This window comes from Lactuca virosa, chromosome 8 (assembly GCF_052849685.1).
Source record: "Lactuca virosa cultivar CGN04683 chromosome 8, Lactuca_virosa_CGN04683_v6, whole genome shotgun sequence".
NCBI lineage: Eukaryota > Viridiplantae > Streptophyta > Magnoliopsida > Asterales > Asteraceae > Lactuca > Lactuca virosa.
Window position 1 is genome coordinate 387,619,447 of NC_136433.1, and position 19,902 is coordinate 387,639,348.

Sequence of the window (19,902 nt, forward strand, 5' to 3'; positions counted from 1 at the left end):
ACTCCCAGTTCAAAGATCGAGGTTTTTCTGGGTAACTTTCAGAGATTTATGGTCATGAAGATAAGATTTTCTGGTTTTTTTGAGGAAGTTTCATCAATAGGCTTGTGGGAAAAGGGAGATTCGAGGAAAGTTGAAGGTCAGAAGATGGTTGTTTGGTTGTAAGAGAGAGAGAAGAGAGAGAGAGAGAGAGAGAGAGAGAGAGAGAGAGAGAGAGAGAGAGAGAGAGAGAGAGACCCTTTAATATTAAATAATTTTTTTTAAATAAGGCAAAACTTAATAAATGGTCTATGTGGTAGTGAAATGACAGAAATACCCTTCACTTAACGGCCAAATTCTAACGGAGTTAACGAAAATGACTATTTGTTAAAAGTTTTGAAATCACAGTGACCATCTGTGAGGTTTTTATAAATTAGGGACTAAACTTCAGATTTTCGAAAACCACAGGGACCATTTTTGAAGTTTTGTATATATATATATATATATATATATATATATATATATATATATATATATATATATATATATATATAGGTAAGTTCAATTGAGAAAATAAAAAAGGATGAGAATGGGGGAATCATTTTCAGCCACTCATTTAATCTAAGCATAAAAAGACACGGTGGCAAACTTGTAAATATGTTAATAACCTTCAATCTCAAATACGTAACTATAGAGAATTCGATAAGAGTTCGTTCATCATCAAAATTTCTCCTCCAACCTTCAACAATCATCCAGATTTCTTCAACTAAACCATCATCAATGTCATCCAGTGTTAATGAATCATCGATATTCGTGGCTGGGAGGTTCGCCGTTCAAGACAGATTCGCAACCCAAATTCATCGATTTCTTTGTTGAATACTCTGAATGTTCGTAGGTTGCACACATTTGTTAAAGTTCATAACAGATTTGGAACTGGAATTTCCCAGATTCGCAAATGAACTCAGTTGGAATCAGAATTTATTTGTTGTTCATGAAATTGGATTCGGAGTTCTGGACTCGCAGTCACAGTCGACATTGAAGGACTCGAAATCGGTACTCACAGGTTCCCAATCGGATTTTTGGAAATCAAAATCAAAATGAGAAATCGATTAGACATAGGATGTCGCATCTGAAGTCGAAATCGGAAGTATATGATGATTTGGAATTGATAACTTGAATTGGAAGTATCATGTTTTTAACATTTTTAAAATAGTTAACTTGTATGCACTCCAACTGTTTGATGAAATGCATAAACTAAATTACCACGTTATATTCACATATTAATATGTTTTCTCACCTAAATCATTATATGATTATTAAAAACATAAAACAAATATGCAAGTCTGTATGTTATTCATATGTGAATAACATATAAAAATTATATATATTTGTGAAAATACATTCTAATATTCATAAGTGAATATATTCACAAGTGAATATACCTTGTAATATTTATATGTGAATATAATGTGTAATATTCATAAGTGAATATATCATCTAATATTCACAAGTGAATATACTATGTAATATTCACATGTGATATACCATGTAATACTATGTAATATTCACATATGAAAATATCATTTAATATTCATAACTAAATATACCATCTAATATTCACAAGTGAATATACTATGTTAATATTCACAAGTGAATGCATCGTCTAATATTTAAATATGAATATACTATGTTTATTATATGCTATATTCATATATTAATGATACTTAAATTGTAAAAAAAATTAATCATACTTTTTATTCATAAGTGAATAACAAATGTACTGTAATAAAACTTGATGTATTTTTATTCACTTATGAATAACGATAGCTGAAAATATAAAAAAAATAATTTTTTTATTTTATCTTAAAACTATATCAATATGGATGTCTATTTGTAGAGAATAAAAAATCATGAATTTTGGTATATTTAAAATCATTTTTCGATAAAAATAGCTTCTTAAAAATTAAAAAAACGAAAAAAACTATGTTTTTGTATATATTAAGGTAATGATTAGCATAGTTTAAGGAAATATGTTTTGTTAGAAAACACATGTCTATTCATCTCCCATTTCTGCTGGTACGACGGAGGCTTTTGCGGCAAAAATAAATGGGTGGCTGAAAATGATTCCCCCATTCTCAACCTTTTTTTTTCTCAATTGAACCATCCTCTATATATATATATATATATATATATATATATATATATATATATATATATATATATATATATATATATATATATATATATATATATATTTGTCGGATGATGGCAAACAGGCGATTATCTTTTAAATAACTCTTCGTATATTAAGTCTTCAACGCATCATTTTTATAACATGATTTTGATTGAAAAAGTAAACTCAAATTTCATCTTTTAAATTGCTATTATGATATTGTTTATATGGAAATTGTTGAAACACTAAAAGTGACCCTCTTAAACTTAAAAGAAGATCCGAAGTTACTTCAGGAACCGTAGTCAATCTCTCCCCGCAGTTAAGATCAGCAACCGCAGTCATCGTCATCAATTCTTAGATTCAGTCTTTTATCTGTCTTTTGTATAAGTACTTTCTTTTGTCCAAAGTGCCCTGCGTGGCAACTCTTAAATAGATTAGACTGTATGTAATCTTCGAGACTCTATCAATAAAGTTCTCAACTTCTCAATGAAATATCTCTCTTACGCATCTTGAATCTTATCACTCATCTTTCTCACTACTATCTTATCATCTAAATATAATCGTAACTCCTTGTAATCTCTCTTCTGAGCAAGTCTTTCTAGACTTAATCACTAAGTTTGATCTCACTTACTAACTTGGTCTAATTGCATTCCTTGTTAAGAATCAACTTAAGTGTATACTTGATATAATACTTGCTATCTTTTATATTTCCTTATATTTCCGCAACTAATCATCTAACTATCTAACTCTAACTTATATTATTGTTGAGCTTTATGATCCTTTGAGATTAACTTTAATTTCCGCAATATAAACTTGTTCTAACGTTTGTTCAAGTGTGTTTCTCAAGTTTTTCTCTCAACAATTGGTATCAGAGACGAAGTGGTTGCTTTTTGAAGCAAAACTCTTATTTTGAAAAGGCCTTCTATACCACTGGAGCTCATTTCTTAAAAAAAAACAAAATCTTCTTAAAAAAACAAGGAAATATGGCACAAGCATTATCCCTCAATGTTTCCAACAGTGTTGGTGGTTCTAATAGAGCCCCAATATTGGTGGCAAATGAATATCATCACTGGTCTCAGAGAATGGAAAGATACTTAAGTAGACTTGGTACAGATGTATGGCGATCTGTAGAAGAAGGACCACATGTCCCTATTCTTACACCAGTTCAAACCGACGGCGCCACAGCTAGACTAGGAGGAGGTCAACCAGTCATGAATCGTCCTACCAAAGACGATCTCGATAAAATGGAAAATGATGTTGTTGCCTTTTATGAAATCTCTTGTGGAGTTGCTCCTGACAACTTCGACATTATCACAAACTGCAAATCAGCAAAAGAGATCTGGGATGTTCTTATAAACTTGTATGAGGGTTCAGAACACGCTCAAGATAAGAAGCTCACAACCACACTCAATGAGTTCAACAATTTCAAAGCTCATACTGGAGAAAGTTTGGAAGACTCCTTCAAAAGGTTCATCCTGATAGTCACTAAGTTATCTAATGCTGGCACCATCCGCAGTAACCATGAAACAAATCTTCAGTTTCTCAATGGTTTGGGAAGACACTGGACTACTGCTAAGATGATAGTCCAAGGAGATAGAAAGATTCACTCTTTATCTCTCTACAAGCTCTACGGGGAACTGCAAGCACAAGAATCCACTGTACTCAAAGATTGTGCTGACTTCGGAGGACCACTTGCTCTTATAGCACAAGCTCCACATACTCAATCTTACTCTCCCTCGTATGACAATCCTCCGCAGTCATACGAAGCTGACTCAGAGTATGATGATGAAGAAGAACTTCAGAATGATATTGCTCTTGTTAGCCAACAGTTCAACTGGCTACCACCTCCTTCTTTTCGTAAGAATCAACAGTTCAACAAACCTCCATTCAACCGCAACTTCAACCCTCAGAATAATCACTCTCGATATTCCAAAAGTTCTCACTCACCACTGCAACCTCAGACTACTCAACCCAAAGAGGCACCGAAGCCCATCAACCCAACTGACTCCGGTACCTCTTCAGAAGATAAAAGTGATGTTGTAAGTTGTCACAAGTGCAACAAGGAGAATCATTTTGCAAAAGACTGCAAGGCTAACATAGTGAAAGATAGAGCATTCTACCTTAGAATGGCTCAAGAATTGGAAGAAAAGGAAAAGGCAAGGGCGTACGTAGCACATGTAAAAAGAGACCATCAAGTTTGGTCATCCGGAGATGAAGACGAAGACATCAACAACATCAAAGGAAAAGCCAAAATTTGCATGCTGGCAACTGCGGATGACGATGGGTCTACAAAGCTGGAAAAGAACTACTGCTACATGGCAAAGAATGGAACTCTAAGCATCGTCGAACAGGTAAAACTCATGATTCAAACTCTAAACTATAGCATGCATGACAGTCAACCCTTCAAAGACAATCTTAATGACACATGTGCTGCCGTCCTTACAGACTATAACAAAGCTCTAGATGAGAAGAACATAGCGTCCCAAGAGATGTTTCATGTAAGAGGACGACTGGATAACAAAAGACTCAAATTAGCAATGTTAGAAAAGGACTTAGAGTTAGAGAAAGATGCAAGAATGTTGAGTGAAACACAACTAGAGATAGCTTTGAACCAAAGAGATTTAGCTCAGAGTGAGATTGTACGATTAAATCTATTAATAGAAAAACTGTTCAATGAAAGTGAAGCTATTGAAAATTTGGTGAACAATGGAACCGTAGATAACACCTATAATTGGGGTTGGTCCAATGGATATCCTACCACAAAGGATTCCTCACCCCGGTTTAACAAAGATTGACTTTATGTCCCTCCTGACCGAGAGTTTCATTTCCCAGTCAATGACAAAACCTTTCCCGAAGACATCAGAACTCACTTCGGTAGACTTCATAATCTAAGTAACAACTGTGTCATTGAGGAAATTTTGCTTGAATTTTCGGGTCACTCAAGTGATCAAATTCCCAATTCTCAGACTTCATCAGTTGTTAATGAGGAAATTTTCATAGAAAGTCCCGAAGTCTCAATGGACTTTTCATCCCTGCCCTCAGACCGCAGTGTCCCTCACTGCAGTCATGGACCGCAGAAGTCCCACAGAAATCCCATAGAAGTCCCAACTCAGTCTTATTCTGCGGTAGTCAAATCATCCTTACCGCAGTCCTCAGTCAAAAGTTATGTGACTCTTCAGCCAATTCATCATGAATTACCCATAGAAAACTTTGAAGTGGGTCAATGCTCTCAAAGTCCTGAATCTTCTAGTTCGGATGAATCTAGCCCTCGTGTTCAAAAATTTTCAAAGGTTTCCAGGAAACCGTAGCTGAACACCAATGACTGCGGTTCTCCAAAAACCATAGCTAAAAAGGCTTTCAAAGAGGAGATTCGATCCCGAGGCAAAAATCGGGAAATCTTTTCAAAAAACAAAAAACATGTCAGATTTCCAAAATCTAAGAGTCCAGAAAAGTTTGTTTTCTCACATTATTTTTTCAAAAAACTCTCCAATAAATAAAACATACAAAAAGGAATGTACAGTTTCAACAGCCATTTCAAAAACATCTGACACGACCCAAAAGAGAGTAAAGACTTTTCGAAGCAATGGTTTTCAAATCTATTCCTTAGATGACCCAAAATGGAAGGGGATTTTACCAACTCCAACACTTTTAATATCACATCAAAGTTTTCAGAAATCACTCTCAAAGAAATCCTTCCGTGCTCTCACTTCTGCAAAACGTACATTTTCAAATACCAACACCACTACTATCAGATCTCACCACTCTCGGACTGGTCACAAGCCTACCTCGTCATTTTGACCGCTGACCAAACAAAGTGTCAGGGTAAATGACAAAATTTCTGTATGTCAGTGTAATTGTCAAAAAGGCTTATCTCATGTCAAATCTGTTTTTTTTCAAAAACCTTGTAACTTTTCTAAATCTCGGAACACTCCAAAAACTCACAAACACCCAAGACTAGGCCTAAAAGTTGACACGAAACCTGTCCCTGCAACCTCGATTCATGCATCAATCAGAAATTTAACTTTTATCCCAGGATCCAAACTAGTTTGGATGCCTAAAATAACCGTGTAATTCTCAGGCTATGTGCAAGGAGGAACAAGAAGAAGAATGGTTAATCGACAGTGCATGCTCCTTGCACATGACCGGAAGGTTAGAATACCTTCGAGATTTCAGGCCAATTTGCAACGGTGGAAACGTCACATTCGGCAACAATGCGAATGGGATAATCCGAGGTTATGGTGTTCTTACTACGGGAAACTTCTCTATTCAAAAGGTTGCTTATGTAGAAAGTCTTAAACACAATCTCATCAGTGTAGGCCAACTATGTAAAGCATGCCACATGGTTGAATTTGACAATGAGTACTGCTATGTAATGACCAGCGATAGAAGCACTTGTTTGATCAAATCCAAGTCCGAAGGAACCATGTATCCTCTGGACATCTCTCTGATCATTGGGAAACCGCAGCTATGATTTTTATCCAAAGCAGTATCTGAAGTCAGCTGGCTATGGCACCGCAAGCTAGCTCATCTTAACTTCAGATACATCAACAATCTGGTCACCGGAGAACTCGTCCGAGGTCTCCCAATTCTCAAGTTCAGCAATGATACACTCTGTCCTGCATCTGAATGTGGCAAGCAATCAAAAGTAAGTCACCCAATGGTAATTGATTCCTCAATTTCTGAACCACTGGAACTCCTGCACATTGATCTCTGTGGTCCATCTACCATAGCCAGTCTTCATCACAAGAAATACATACTGGTTATAGTTGATGACTTCACTCGTTTCACCTGGGTCTTCTTCCTAAGACTCAAATCCGAAACTCAGCAGATACTGATCAAATTTATCAAAGAAATTGAACTTCAGATCAAGTTACCAGTACGCCGCATCTGAAGTGATAATGGAACCGAGTTTACCAACCATCTATTAAACATTCTTGGTTTCAAAGAGTATCACCCATAATTTCTCAGCTCCCTACACACCGCAACAAAATGGAGTAGTAGAGCGAAGAAACCGAACTCTGGTAGAAGCAACCAGATCTAGGCTTAACTTCGCACATCTTCCTCTCTACTTTTGGGCCGAAGCAGTGGCCACAGCTTGCTTTGTTCAAAACCGAAGCATTATATGCAAGCGTCTCAGTAAAACTCCTTATGAGGGCCTTAACAACCGCAAACCAAATGTCCGATTCTTCCATATCCTTGGGTGTAGATGTTTTGTGATTAACATCAGAGATCATCTTAACAAGTTCGCACCGAAGTCTGATGAAGGCATCTTTCATGGCTACTCAACAAACAAAGTTGCTTATAAGGGAAAGCTTCGATGCCAAATTTGATGACTATTACGTCCGCAACACCGCTCCATCAACCGAAACCAAAGCAATCCTATAAAGTGATATTCCTGCCTCTTCGGGTCCACTATGACGATCTCTTCGACCCCTTAGAAACAGCCAATTTATCTGAAGTCCTTGTGTCCCCGGAAGCTCAACAGCAGCATGCTGACGTATCTGGTCCATCTCTATCCGATGTAGTATCACTCAATACTTCCACCTTGCCGGTTGAAGGGGAAAGCTCAACTCCGGATCAAGTGACAACCATCGAGGTTCCAATACTTGATGATGCAGTTCCAGTTCCTATCCGCAGAGAATCCTTACCATCGAATGTTTCTTCTAACTCAGATGATGAAGATATAGAGAACATTGACACAAGAACTGACCCAAGGATTATCACTCTTCCAACAATCCAGGGGGAACCTTCTCATGTTCAAGGGGAACTCCCATCCGCAATCCAGGGGGAACCTCCATCATTTGCCCAAGAAAACTCCAATCCCATCTTTCCGATACAAGACAATTCAGCGGGATGCTCCATTGTCCAGGGGGAATTGTCGTCCCCAACCGCAGAATCTTCAGATATTGTAGATATTCCTTCCACTACAGCCGCTGACCATCTTCAACCCCGTCTACACGTATGGACGAAGGACTACCCACCAGGTCAAATCATCGGAAATCCATCAGCAGGCATCCAAACTCGATCTTCACAAGACTTATCTGATCACTGTCACTATGCATCATTCATGTCTTCGGTCGAACCTAGAACCATCAAAGAAGCATTAATGGAGCCTGACTGGATAGCCGCAATGCAAGAAGAACTGGAAGAGTTTAAAAGAAACAAAGTGTGGCAACTCGTTCCGAAGCCAAAAGGTCACACTATTATTGGTACCAGATGGGTGTACAAGAACAAATTGGATGAATCCAGTGCGGCAGTTCGAAACAAAGCAAGATTAGTCGCTAAGGGGTATAGTCAACTTGAAGGTATTGATTATGATGAAACATACGCCCCAGTAGCCAGAATGGAAGCCATACGCATCTTCTTAGCATATGCTGCTCACAAGAATATCAAGGTACATCAAATGGATGTAAAAAGTGCCTTCCTAAATGGTGAATTGAAAGAGGAGGTTTATCTTCAACAACCTCCGAGCTTCGAATGTCGTGAATTCCCAAATTACTGCTACAAGCTTGAAAAAGCAGTCTACGGTCTAAAACAAACCCCAAGAGCATGGTACGAGACTCTCTCTCCGAATTTCTTGTCTCGTCCGGATACAAAAGAGGAGTGATTGATCCCACTTTATTTAGAAAAGCAAATGGTAATCACATTATGCTTGTACAAATATATGTGGATGATATCATCTTCGGATCAACCGATCAGGGGATGGTGGATGAATTTGCAAAGCTCATGACCAACAAATTCCAAATGAGCATGAATAGAGATATCAACTTCTTTCTAGGACTTCACATAAAACAAGTTCCTCAAGGGATTTTCATCCATCAGGAGAAATACACCTCTCAACTGCTGAAGAAATACTCAATGGACAATTGCTCCTCAGCCAAGGTCCCTATGGCCTTTGGATATAAGTTATCTGCTGATCCTTCTGGGTAATCAGTAGATCACAAGACTTATAGAGGAATCATTGGCTCATTGATGTACCTCACTGCAAGTCGACCAGACATTGTTTTTGCAACCGGAGTATGCGCAAGATACCAAGCCGATCCGAAAGTATCTCACATGACCGCAACCAAGCAGATTCTTAGATATTTAAAGGGCAGCAAATCTCTAGGCCTCTGGTATCCCGCAGGAAATGACTTCAGCCTACAAGCATTCACTGATGCGGATCATGTTGGATGTAGATTAGACAGAAAAAGCACTTCCGGTGGATGCCAATTTCTTGGTGGAAGACTTGTCAGTTGGTCATCAAGAAAACAAAGCTGTGTCTCACTTTCTACCGCCGGAGCTGAATATGTGGCCGCAGCCAGCTGTTGTTCACAAGTCTTGTGGATGAAAACACAACTTAGGGACTACGGATACAGGATGCTGCGGATAGCAATTTGCTGTGACTCAGAGAGTGCAATAGCTATTTCTCACAATCCTATTCATCACTCAAAGACGAAGCACACTGAATTACGGTATCATTTCATTAAAGACCACATCTTGAAAGGTAACATTGAACTAATCTTTGTCCATACTCATGAAGAGATTGCTGATGTATTCACAAAAGCACTTGACTCTACAAAAATCAACAGTTTCTTACAAATGTTAGGAATGATGAATCCGGACCCTCAATTCTTCTTGAATTGATAGGCACCGCAGACCTTCCGGGTCAGCATTGCGGTCCTAACTAAATATATGTATCTTACATGGTTTAAGTATATCTTGTCGACTGCGGTACATTTCATGTACTGTAATCTACCTCATACACCATAACCATATATCATACCCATATTTCAAGGTCCTTACTGCTTGTTATTTCTGATAATGTTCAAGTGTTGTTCTCAGTTTTCCTACCGCAGTTACCAAATCATTCATCCGCAATGGAGTCTTCATCCGCAACAAAGACTCAAACCACAATCACAGTGATGAAACTTTCAATTACTTTCTAAATTCTTGAAACATTGTGTGCTATTTAATGATCCTTCATTAAATAAGAAAAACATTCTCAAAAATATTCGTTTTGTCGCATATGATTGTTTCAGTTTCTCTTTTCAAATAAACCTTTTGTCAGACCTATTTTAGGTGTGATGCCAAAATAAATCCGTTTCCAATAAAAGAAATCCTTTTAGATAATCTTTTCCTTAAACTGTCTTTTCCACTTACCCCCAAAACGTCAAATCCATTACAAATTCCACCTTTATTCAACTGTTTTTCACCCCTCACCACACGTTCAGCAGACATGGGGTGTTGAGCCTGGCACTTCATTAAATGTTCTTTTTGAAAATGAACAAAAATAACCTTTCGTTAAAACGAATTTGTGGCTGGTAATGATTTTTTTTAAAAAAAACAAAAACAATTTTTATCCTTAATCACTTTTTAGGGTAAAAACAATAACCTTTTGGAATCCACCACTATAAAAACCTTTTTTCTTCTCCAAGAAAGCTTTACGCTCTCTGATCCCTCAAGACGAACAACTTCATCTTCTTCCCCCCTTGCAACTCAAGCTTTTTCTGCAAGTTCTTCAACCTTTTTCAAAATGGTGAAATCAGGAATCTCCAAGAAACAATCGAAAGCCTCAGCCTCTGTTCAACCCACTAGTTCCGATTCTGCTACTCGGAACCCATCGCCTACCATTGCATCTAGCAATTTTAGGGCAATCTTCGATGATCACTCTTCATACAATGATTCGATTCGTCTCATGATCAAGTTCATCTCCAATCATCCACTATTTGGTCCATTCGACGCATTCACTGACGTGGTTCCCATCTCCACATTGTTCAAGTGTGCCTTTTCTGCATATCGTCCCCTCAACAATCTACAAGAAGTTCATCTGAACTTAGTAGATGATTCTTTGGTCATCCTGACCAAAGACAAGTTTCTTGCTTCAATCAACTTACTGGTACATCCCTCGACAAAGTTCTTCTCACCCAGTATTACAGACATCACCTCCACCCTGTATCAAATGGGATATCAGAAGCAGAACAAGGGCATTGGAAAGTTCAAAAAGAACCAACTGCCTACGGTATGGCAATTTGTGTGCCATTTTGTGATCCGCAGTTTGTCTGGACAAACCGGAGGCATCGACAACATGGGCCTCAAACTACTTGAACTCGTATGGAGCATCTTCACTGGCCACGATGTTAACTACGGTCAAATTCTTTGGGATGACTTTCTTCAGTACATCGCTAAGGAGAATCCAAAGGAAAATCCAACCGAGCTTACCTTTGCAAGATTTTTGGCTCTCTGCATTTCAGACCTTCATTCAGACGCCAAGATCAGTATGGGCAACGACATCAACTTCTTCGTCACCCGCGATCTTAAAAGGTACACTCCTTCTAAAGATCAATCTATTTTTGGACCAACCAGACGTTTACCCATCCACATCTTGACTACGGTTGGACTTGAGACCCAAATAGTCATGGACCACATCGAGGCTACAGAAGGTATTGCCCCATACCTTTCTACCCCGCCTCTCCCAAGTCAAAATAAATTAGCCTCAACCGCACCCATTCAACCATAGCGATCCGCAGTTCCATCTTCTACTACTCTGTCCAACGCCTCAAGGCTCAAACAGTTAGTTTCTCCCAAGAAAGGCCCCCGCAGCAAAGGAAGAACACATACCACGGGTGAAATTCGTAGGAAACATAAAGCATCCAAGACAACCAAAGCTCCCAAGGAAGCAGAACCCTCAAGAAGCGAAAAATCCAACAAGTTGTATCATCAGAAAATGACTCCCCACCCAATCAATCTTCCAACGATTCTGATCCCGACGACTCTGCTCCTATTGCTATTCTCAAGAAAAGGAAAACCAAGCCCTCTAGCCAAATGCGTGACCGGACCGATACCGAAGTCTCTCAACAGGCTCCGGTAGTCCTTGGCGTTCCCGCAGACCCATTTGCTACTACCCTCTCCATCCACTCGAACACAGCAAGTGTGCTCGTTTCATCTCAACGTGGAGACTTACCCCCAGCTAGATCCCAAGATGATCTAATTGGTTCCCCTCGCCCTAAGGTCTCCAGGGCTTCCAGACTACATTTCTTTCAAGAATCGGAGTTGCGCTCCATTTTAGACTCTATAATCCAAACACTCTAAACACCTACCCAACCGCATGGCGATTCTTCAGCCCATGCCAGAACGGAGCCGAGGCCAAACTTGACCACGGGTCAAGGAGACCGAGGAAGCTCCGGAAATCCTACTCTAGTTACATCAAATCCAGGTGGTTTAAGCATAGTGAGCACAAATATGCATGGATCTGTGGACCCGAGGGACACCTCGGTGCGCTTTCAAGGATCTGACGGTGATGAATCTAATGATTCTTGGAGGCATTACATTCCAGTCTCCGAATCCGATGTTTAGAAGTATGCCGCTTTCCGTAGGGCATTTCAAGCAAGAAAGGATCAACAAACTAAGCAACTTCAACAGAAGCAGCATGAAATTCAAACCGTAGCCAAATACTGGGCCAACGCCATAAGCAATGCCCATACGGTTGCCACAATTCTAAAGGTCTAGGACTGGATGGAAGAAATAGCTGAGACTATCCGCAAAACTCAGGCCAATCCAGTTGATGCATGTACATCCAAGCCCCCTCCTACCACTGCTGATAATAACTCTCAGGAGGACGGAACTGCAATCGAAGTTAGTTCAGCACCAACCTTTGGCTTCGATGACTTCGATCTAAATGAAGTCAATCAACCAGAGCAGTCAAAAGATGTTATGATGTTTTTCGATGAAGAAGAAGAATCTAGCGGTTCACAGCACTCAACGTCTAAGCCCAAGGAGAAAAAGAAGAAAAAGAAGCAAGCAGTCTCCCGAAAAGAATTTTTGTCTCTACAAAATAAAGTAGATCAGATTCTTGCTGCAGTCAAATATTCCCAACCGCAATCTGAGGACTTTCCTGGCCCGCAGTCTCTCATTGACCGCATCGAAAGACTGGAAGCCAGAGAACGTCTTGCTGCAGAATGCATCTCCCTTAAAGTGGAAATGGGGATCCGAGCCCTAGACAAAACCGCAAAGCTGATCATCAACACTTCATCTCCACTGCTGAAAAACTCATTTCTGAAGTATCCTCCATCAAATCGGATCTTCATACCATCATTAAGGATCAGTCTGCTCAGTCTCAGAAAGTTGTTGAAGAAACGCACAATGCGTATGAATCCGCAATCTCTGTTCTACAGTCAACAATCAACAATCTCCGCAGGTCACTATCCTCTAATTTTCACGGTCCCGAAATCCTGCAACTCACCAAGGAAATTCACCGATTGCTCTTCAACCCCGCAATCCCAAACAATCAACAACTTGCTGATGCTCTAAAAGCTCAGTTTGATGAAGTTTGTGGAAAAATTGACGGTCTTCGACAATGGCTTGAGGAAGTCCCTATTGCTCTTCCCTCAAGAGGGGGAAGTGAAGACCAGAGCTTGGATCACATCTCTCATCAGCATTCCCATCCGCACCAACATATAAGCTCTCCCTTCATAAATGAAAAAGTTCCTACTCCTCAACCTTCACCGCAACCCTCTCCGCAAAAGAGTCCAACTCATCAGTCTCCACCGTAACAAACGCCTATTCAAGAACCTCATCATTCTAATGAGCGACCCGAGACTCAAACGCCTATTCAAGAACCTCATCCTTCTCCTAAGCGACTTGAGACTCCCCCTCATTTCAAGAACTTAGCTTCCCACATGTCATCAGATCACTCAAACGACTCTCCCGCAACGAAACAGAAGAAAGCTGACTGGAGATCAGCTAAATTCGCTGAGATGATCTAGAGGGAAAATGGAGTTGATATTACAATGGATGAATCCCTTATCAACTCATGTGTCAATCCGCACAGAAGATTACAGGATGACGATTACAAGCCCTACCTCACATATGCAGAACCTCCTACTGACGGTTATTGGGACATTCCTATCTCTCCCAACGCAAAATACTTCACTGTGTTTGAGCCCTTTGACTGCAGTATCCCCGATGATAAGAGGTTGCCCTTGAAGTTTGAGAGACTCAACAGCTTTCATGCCAAACATGGGTCTTCTATAGAGAAAATTTGGTCGAATGACAGAGTCTCCGCAGTCAAAAATTACAAGCCTTGAAAATTCATGAAGGCAGAATTCAACCAGTACACGCTTACCAGAAGAAGCTCAGATTATATCCGAACCCAAGCTGACTTCCCTTGCATGAACCCGAAAGAAATCTTCCTGATTGCAAAGGTATTTCAGAATAAGTCTGAAAAGCACCCGAGGATGAAGACTGCTTATGAAAGGGCATGTACTTTTCTCAAAGAGACTGTGTGACTTCGCAAGGATCGATGCTGACATCCACCCGACACTTCCTCAGAAATTCAACCTTCCTCTGCTTGAACCAGCTCCGGTATTAACTAAAGGCTTTCAAGAAAGATCTCTTGGAGCAACAAACTTTCCAGATCTTGGAGTCATCTTAAAACGATTAAATGATGAAACTAAATACTTCATCCCGATGAATGACATGAATCGTATGACCCGGAAGCAGTTGGAGATTATTCAGGCTGCATTCAACAAATACAAACATACGACTGCGGAAGTGAAGTTTGAGATATCAAGGAGGATTGCATGGCTTAAGGAAGTCAGGAAGTTCTGGTGGATTCTTATCAAGTTCCTCAAGCTCAACACTTGAAAGAAAAGTTAAAGAGGTCACTTAGGGGAAATTGTTGATTCACTAAAAGTGACCCTCTTAAACTTAAAAGAAGATCCAAAGTTACTTCAGGAACCGTAGTCAATCTCTCCCCGCAGTTAAGATCAGCAACCGCAGTCATCGTCATCAATTCTTAGATTCAGTCTTTTATCTGTCTTTTGTATAAGTACTTTCTTTTGTCCAAACTGCCCTGCGTGGCAACTCTTAAATAGATTAGACTGTATGTAATCTTCGATACTCTATCAATAAAGTTCTCAACTTCTCAATAAAATATCTCTCTTACGCATCTTGAATCTTATCACTCATCCTTCTCACTACTATCTTATCATCTAAATATAATCGTAACTCCTTGTAATCTCTCTTCTGAGCAAGTCTTTCTAGACTTAATCATTAAGTTTGATCTCACTTACTAACTTGGTCTGATTGCATTCCTTGTTAAGAATCAACTTAAGTGTATACTTGATATAATACTTGCTGTCTTTTAGATTTCCTTATATTTCCGCAACTAATCATCTAACTATCTAACTCTAACTTATATTATTGTTGAGCTCTATGATCCTTTGAGATTAACTTTAATTTCTGCAATATAAACTTGTTCTAACGTTTGTTCAAGTGTGTTTCTCAAGTTTTTTTCTCAACAGAAATCACAAGTTTGATGCCATATTTTATTGGTAACAGTAAATTGTCACATTTAATAATATTTTTGAGATGATTTGAATGACTATATATTACAAGAATTTATATATACGATTGATACAATATATATGTATATATATATATATATATATATATATATATATATATATATATATATATATATATATATATATATATGACAAAACTTCAAAAATGGTCCCTGTGGTTTTCGAAAATCTGAAGTTTAGTCCCTAATTTATAAAAACCGCATAGATGGTCCCTGTGGTTTCAAAACTTTTAACAAATGGTCCTTTTAGCTCACTCCGTTAGCTTTTGGCCGTTAAGTGAAGGGCATTTCTGTCATTTCACTACCACATGGACCATTTATGAAGTTTTGCCTTAATTTAAAAAAAAGAGTAAATTACACGATTCGTCCCTCATCCAAGTGTCAAATGACACGTTCAGTCCCTATTTTTAAAAATTAACTCGGACCGTCCCTGCAATGTTTTTTTCTCACTCAGACTGTCCCTGACGGACATAAAATGACTATATTACCCTTTTTATTTCTTTTTTGATTTATTATTTATTTATTTTTTATCATTGACAATTTAAAAGAAAAACAAAAAATATGGCCCACCACCATAAACCCTTAATCCGCCTCCACCCACAGCCTTCATCTTCATCGCGTCATCCTCATTCTTATATACTGGAGCTATGGAGAGAGCGAGGTTGTCGTCACCACCAAGACAACCGTCGCCGGAGATACCGAGAGAGAGAGAGAGAGAGAGAGAGAAGCCCATCGCTTCACTCCACCTGCGCAACACCATTGTCGGAGTTCCTGGATCATCTCCGATTTGCAGGTTCGCTTACCACCTTCTCTAATATCACAATTGTCTTCTCTGTTCGATTATCACCACCTGTGCACCGCCATCTCACACCATTTAGGGTTTGCAGATCTACATTCGTGAAACAACTCATCTCGCTTCTCCGTTCCTAGATCTGCACTCCATGGATTTGCACTTTGTGGATCTATACTCCGTCGATATGCACGTTGAAGATCGTCTCTTTGAACGATTCTGGGTGGTGGTGCCGGAGAAATAAATCACACCCGTTGTTGCCTTCCATCTTTCCTGAAATAAATCACACCCTCGGATCTAAGGTTGCCTAGGATTTAGAGAAGAAGAAGGAGATGGAGGGGGATGACGACGTATGGTTGGAGAAGAACATCGTCTTCCAGATATCGGCTATAGCCAACTCTCATCCCTGAAAAGATTTCTGGGATTTGTTAACAGGATTTTAGGGCTTTTAGATGTAGGGTTAGATTCAGGTTTGATTTTCTAGTTTAATTTCAAGTTTCTGTTTTTATTTTGGAGGTGAATGGGGTGTTTGTCAGTGGTGACTGGTGGCCGGAGATAGCTGATTGATGGCCGGAGGTGGTTGGTTGTCGGAGGTGGTTGATTGTGCGAGGGGTTTGAACTTGGAACCAATTTAAGGAGAAGTTTATTTTCTAAGAATTATAAATAATACAAAATAATAGATAAATTATAAACAATTGAAAAATAAATGAAAAAGAAAAAGAAAAGGGCAAGATAGTCATTTTATGTCTGCAAGGGACGTAACATGCAACTTTTAACGATATGAAGGACGGTCCGAGTCAATTTTAAAAAATAAGGACTAAACGTGCAATTTGACACTTGGACGAGGGACGAATCGTGTAATTTACTCAAAAAAAAAATATAATTATTTAATATTAAAGGGCCCAACCTCTCTCTCTCTCTCTATTTTTTCATTGCCTTCTCCCTCTCAATGATATGCAGAAAGAAAAAAAGAAACCCCAACCACCTACACCCATTTGATTATTCTGGCTTCATTTTCAATGGAAAACTCGAACTGTGAAGAAATGAATATATAAATCATTCTCTATGGCTTCATTTCCAAGAGCAAACCTGCAAGCCAAGAGTAAACCAAGAGTTGGGGTGAGATACGAAATGGAACAAGGGGGTCAAAATGGGTCATCGCTTAATCGACAACAAAAACACACAGGAGAACAAAAAATAAAGAAGATATCAAATGAACTTCATCTTCCCCTCCGATTTGAGTACTGTTAATCGAGTATTGTTAAAAAAAATAAAGAATATATCAAAATCGAGTACTGTTAATCGTGTTCTCCAACAACGATTTGAGTGGCTATGTCAAAAAAACTACAATAACTTAAAACAAAACCTTGATTTTGTTTTTAAATTCTTGAAATCAAGCCTAAATCCAAGACAAAAACACGACTGTGACAGGCTGAAGTTTTCTATAATCGTCTTCTTCACTCTTGCAACACATCAATAGAAGTCTCCCATGGCTTAGTTCAGCTCGAAAACAACGATTCCCTAATGACATCTCCATTGCTTCAATAATCAGCCTCCCTCTATCCCGATGAGATCTATCTTGAAACGATTTAGACTCAATCATCGTCATCAATGGAGGTGGAAAGCTACGTGAAAGCACCATCTTGGACTCCACCTAATCTCTCCGACTCCTTTTGACTAACAAAGCCGATGATGGGAAGGCAAAAATGGGGTCATCCTCGCTCGTGTCGCTGCCAGTTTCGCTAGCTAAACTCCCAGTTCAAAGATCGAGGCTTTTCTGGGTAACTTTTAGAGATTTATGGTCATGAAGATAAGATTTTATGGTTTTTGTGAGGAAGTTTCATCAATAGGCTTGTGGGAAAAGGGAGATTCGAGGAAAGTAGAAGGTCAGAAGATGGTTTTTTGGTTGTAAGAGAGAGAGAGAGAGAGACCCTTTTGTTGGGTTTTCTACGCATCAAATACACTCTAAACTAGGCAACAGAAAAATAGAAACAACGATATACCTAAGTGTACACGCAACCTATGGATCTATGGCTTCATGCTAATTACATCAACCCTAGGAAAAATAAAAACAAAGAAGAATACATACCTCTTATGTTGCCCTTGATCTCCATGCTTGAGATCTTGAACCTCCATGAAGTTGCTTGGATGAAAGGACCCAAACCAGAATCCCTCTAATGGTATCACACCCAATGACACCAAAGAGTGGAATAAAAATAACTAGGAGAAGGGTCAATTTCACAAACCCAAAGGGGTTAGAAATCGTCCCTAAGAGGGGGAGGAAGAAGGGTTGGCGAATACTTCAAGCCAAGGTGCAAGGAGGAATGAAATCCCTAAGGCCCTATTTATAGCCTTGGATGCCTCCTAGGGTTTAGTACTCCTTCCCATGTGGGATGGGAGCATAACCACGAAATTCACTCCTTTCCCATGTGGGATGGAGTGATTTTCATCCAACCCTAATCCCATAAAGGTTCTGGAACATTCCTGATTAACCAACTATCGATTAATGAACATTCAACCCTTTAATTAATTAAACCGTTAATTAATTCCCATAATATATTTCCAAAATATATTTCCAATTAGTTTCTAATTAATTATTAATCATAATAATTAATAAACCAATTTCTCCTTTATTTATTCTACTCAATTTGGGTCTTGAGGGCAACCCAAAAGGACCCTACTATTATTAGAAATATGACCAATAGTTAATGACCTTGGACACTATTCCAACAGTCTCCCACTTGGACAAGTCATCAACTATATGAGGACTAATATTTCTTAATAATCAATAGAGAGTTAGCCATCCAATGCAACTACCGAACTCTTGATCTAATCAAGATTCAGCCCTTAGATAAGTGATCAACTATCCCTTCGTTCTATGATATTTGTATGAATTCGAGACATGGATAATGGTCAATCTCAAGAATTCAAGATTATGTTTCCCGATATAGATTTGTGACGACTGCATCTGACTACTAATTTGAACACATCAATTCCAGTCAGGGCTCGGCCAAGCACTTTAGATGTCAGCACCAAATCATCGAGGGGCCCATAGATATCGCTTCTCCTGTTAAGGCAGAAGGAACGAATAAACTTTGACTACATAGTTTCTGTCTATTTCATCATCTCACACATGGACATACCCTTTATAACTACCAGTTACGGTTAGCGTTTGGAGTAGACCAATGCATAACAGAATTATAAAGAAAAACCCCACATGTATCTAGGTTTGAAGAATAGAAGATATTATCGTCTTAGAATTACTTGTGACTGAATCCATGAAGTAATCTCTAAGCGTGGGTTGGTCCAATACTTAAATCTCTATTAAGCACTCATGAGTGTTAGTGCAATCACTATGCTATGTCTAATCAATATGGACAATCCACCAATACTCATGACAGTCCTGAATCACTACTTACTTCCAAGAGTATGACCGACTGTGGATGTTTGAGTAAATTAATACTCGGGAAGTGGGTTCCAAACATGCAAAAGTGAGAGCGCAGTGATAAGCTAACTGAAATGACCGAACTCCATCATATATTAAGATCACCACTTAATAATCGCCAAATCAAATTAAACTTATACCGCTTAAAGTTCTCGGGTTTTTAAAACAAACCA